At 42.9% G+C, this 4,134-nt stretch overlaps 1 pseudogene; it reads right to left on the reverse strand.

The window, feature by feature from the left end:
- Positions 1–329: 329 nt before the first annotated feature.
- LOC103610258 lies at positions 330–3,612 on the reverse strand (annotated as a pseudogene).
- Between the last annotated feature and the right edge of the window lie 522 nt (positions 3,613–4,134).

Below are 4,134 nucleotides of genomic sequence, written 5' to 3' on the forward strand. Positions count from 1 at the left end.
TATCCTTCATACAGCCCAAACCACTTTAATCCCTTTCCCAGAAGAGGAGGTAAAGTCCTTAGATGATATTTACTCTTCTCCTGATATCCCATAAATTAAATGCAAATACTAAGATGTAAAGTTAACAATATTTAAGTGCTGATATAAGATCAGTAAGTCTCATGGTACATGATAAAGAGTAAGAGGAACAAAGACAAATATAATTGCTTAATATATGTACAGTATATATATATGTGTGTGCATGTGCATATATATATATAGAGAGAGACATATTCTAAACAGAATAGGGAGGGTAATTACAATCCTCATTTCAGTAACTGGTCGCATGATCAAAGCTGGTATTTACAACTGCCTTCTTCTACTGCCCATTCTGTATTAACTTTGCCTTCAGTGAGGACCTCAGCTGGTCATGGTTCCTTATTGGGTAAAGTGACCAAAACCTTTATCCCTGAAGTGTCTGGGGCATTTGTAGTCTTGCCTGGATTTGGTTGTTTTAATTTTCCATTGTCCTTATTCATAGGGTACTATAGTACTAAGAGATACCCTAAGGGATCTCCTGTATTCCAGACATAATCTTCCTTACCTTCATTGTGAAGTAATAGTCTAACTTCCCCTTGGTAGTCTGAGTCAATCTCCCCAGACAACACAGTAACTCCTTTCTTAGCTTGTTGATTTAGAGGCATGAGGAGCCCAAAGTAGCCAGGTGGCAGCCTTAACTTCCAGTTCAATGGGATCATTTTCATGTATCCTGATGGAAGCATTCCTCTCTCTGGAACCAAGACCTCTAGACCAGCATAGCATAAAGTTGTGTGGAGAGGAAGGAAAAAATCTGCTAGTGGGTCACTTGGGGCAATGGTGAATAGTGGCACTTCCATTTTGATCCCTTGATATCTGGATCCATGAATCCTGACTATGGGAGAAACAGTTCTGTATATGGGATAGCGCATATAAAGCTTTCTGGAGAACCTTGCCCTAGCTCTGCATGGTTTGTCATCTAGCTGGTGCTGCAACTGTGACTTCAAAAGGCCATTCCAGTCTACCATGATAGCTCCCTGAATGCGCCCAATCTCGTCTGATCTCAAAAGGCCATTCCAGCAATCTTTCAGACCAGTTGCTTCAGGATGATGGGAAACATAGTAAGACCAATGAATTCCATGAGCATGAGCCTATTGTCATTCTTTGGCTATGAAGTGAGTTCCTTTGCTAGAAGCAATGCTGTGTGGAATACCATGATGGTGAATAAGACATTTCATGGATGGTAGTTTGGCAGAAGCATTTCATGCCAGGAGGGTAAATCCATATACAGAGTGTCTATTCTAGTAGGGACAAAATACTACCCCTTCCATGAGTTAAGTGGTCCAATGTAGTCAACCTGACACCAAGTATCTGGCAGATCACCCTGGGGAATAGTGCCATACTGGGGGCTCAGTGTTGGTCTCTGCTGCTGGCAGGTTGAGCACTCAGCAGTTGCCATAGCCAGGTTGGCTTTGGTCAGTGGAAGTCCACATTGCTGAGCCCATACATAATCTCCATCCCTGACACCATGGCCACTTTGTTCATGAACCCACTGGTCAATGACAGGAGTGGCTGGAGAAAGAGGCTGACTAGTATCCACAGAACAGGTTATCCTATCCATCTGTTTATGAAAGTCCTTCTTTGCTGAGGTCACACTTTGATGGGCATTTAAGTTGAAAACAAATATCTTCACATTCTTTGCCCACTCAGAGAGGTCTATCCACAAACCTTTTCTCCAAATTTCCTTCTCACCAATTTTCCAATTATGTTCCTTCCAAGTCCCTGCCCATCTGGCCAAACCATTGGCTATAGCCGATGAATTGGTATATAATTTCACATCCAGCCATTTTTCCCTCCACGTTCTGTCATTGGGAACTTTGTTCTTCCCATTAGGAGTATTTTCCCTCACTACTGTCCCTCAGGGCTGTCCCAGAAAGGGGCTGTAGGGCTGCAAACATCCACTTTCGTGTGGTGCCTGCATATCATGCAGAACCATCAGTAAACCAGGCCCATGTCTTCTCTCCCTCTGTCAACTGATTATAGAGAACTCCTCATGAAGCCATAGGTGCAGCCTGGGGGAGAGAAAGCTGTGTAGCAGAAGTCGGTACCATGGGCATATATAGCTCAACATACCCCATACCACTGAACCCCTAGAAGTTTAACTGAGGCAGAAGTCCTCTGAATTTTAGTCAGATTTATTTCCCATCCTCTGACATGCAAGAAGTCTAGAGTAGTTGCTACTTAATGCTCACTAGGTCCAATCAGAATAATGTCATCAATGTGATGGACCAGTGTAATGTCTTGTGAAAGGGGAAGGCAACTAAGATCCCTGGGAACTAAATTGTGACATGGGATAGAGGCTTGATATACTCCAGAGGCAGTACAGTGCTTTGGGTTGAATGTCCCCCCCAAATTTGATCCCCAGTGTTACTTTTAAGGGGTGGAAAATCCTATTATGGTAATTGAAAGGTGGGGCCTCGAAGAGGTGATTAGATTCTGAGTACCATGTTTAGTGAATGGATTAAAAATGGTGGTAATGGGCATGGTCTGAGAGCTTCAAAAGGGAGTGCAGGAGGAGCTCTCTCTCTGCTCCACCATTTTTACAAGGTGATACTCTGCCACCACTGTCACCATCACCAAGGTTCTCTCCAGATGTGTTCCCTGGACTTTAGACTTCCCAGCCTCAGAAACTGTAAACAATAAATTTCATTTTCTTTATAAAATACCCAGTTCCATGAATTTTGTTATAAACAACAGAAATTGACTAATTCATACAGTGAAGGTGTATTGCTGACCTTGCCAGCTAACAGCAAACTGCTTCTAGTAGGTCTTATGGACAGGAATGGAGTAAAGGCCTTTGACAGATCAATGACTGCATACCAGGTACCCAGAATTGTGTTAATTTATTTAAGCAATGAAACCACATCTGGTACAATAGATGCAACTGGAGTCACCACTTGGTTAAGCTTATGATAATCCACTGTCATTCTCCAGGATCCATCTGTCTTGTTCATAGGACAAATAGGATAGTTGAACGTGATGTGGTGAGAATCACCACCCTTGTCTCTTTCAAGTTTTTTTAGTGCTAATCTCTGCAATCCCTCCAGGGATGCAGTATTGATTTTGATTTACTATTTTCCTAGGTGGAAGCAACTCCAATGGCTTCCATTTAGGCTTTCCCATCATAATAGTCCTCACTCCACAGATCAAGGAACTAATGTGAAGATTCTGCCAGCTGCTAATTACATCTACTCCAATTATGCATTCTGAAACTGGGGAAATAACCACAGGATGGGCTTGGGGACCCACTTGACCCACAGTGAGTCAAACTTGGGCTAAAACTCTATTAATCACCTGACTCCCATAAACGCATATTCTAAGTGGAGGGCCACTGTGGTGTTTTGGGTCTCCTGGATTCAGTGTCAGTTCAGATTCAGTGTCAACTAGTCTCTGAAAGCTCTGATTATTCTCCTTTCTCCAGTGCACAGTTACTCTGGTAACAGGCCACGGGTCCCCTTGGGGAAGGATGGGGGAAAGATTAATAGCATAAATTTTGGGCACTGTACCAATGTCCTTCCCCAAGGGGACCTGGCCACCCTTTCATTCAAGGGAGTTCGGATCTGTAAACTAACTCAAGTCTGGGAATTGATTGAGGGGCTGTGACTCTTTGTTTTTGTGATTCAAGTTAGACTTTTGTTCATCTGACCTAGAAGTTTTCTACTTATACAGATCAAGTAAGAATTTAGTAGGCTTTCTACTTATTTTACTTATAGGAACATCATGGTTAACTAACCAATGCCATACATCTACATGAATCAGACTGTTCTGATTGTTGCTTTGCCTCTGCTGTCCATTATGGTGACTATGCTTACCTTGCCTTTGTCAGTTGAGTGCCTTCACTTGGCCCCTGCCACCCTAGGATCCAATGAGTCCCATTGCTTTTAAGTGTTCCAAATGCCTGACTGTGCTTCCCAGTATAAGGTATGGTCTATAGAGAAGAATAGTCACAGGGCTCTTGAGGGATGCTGGGGCTCCCTTCAGAAATCTATTTGTCAAGGTATTGGTAAAGGGTATGTCTTCTGGAGCCTTCCATCATGGGTGAGTAGGATTTATGTGAAA

The sequence above is a fragment of the Galeopterus variegatus genome, unplaced genomic scaffold (assembly GCF_000696425.1).
Source record: "Galeopterus variegatus unplaced genomic scaffold, G_variegatus-3.0.2 Scaffold10828, whole genome shotgun sequence".
Classification (NCBI taxonomy): Eukaryota; Metazoa; Chordata; class Mammalia; order Dermoptera; family Cynocephalidae; genus Galeopterus; species Galeopterus variegatus.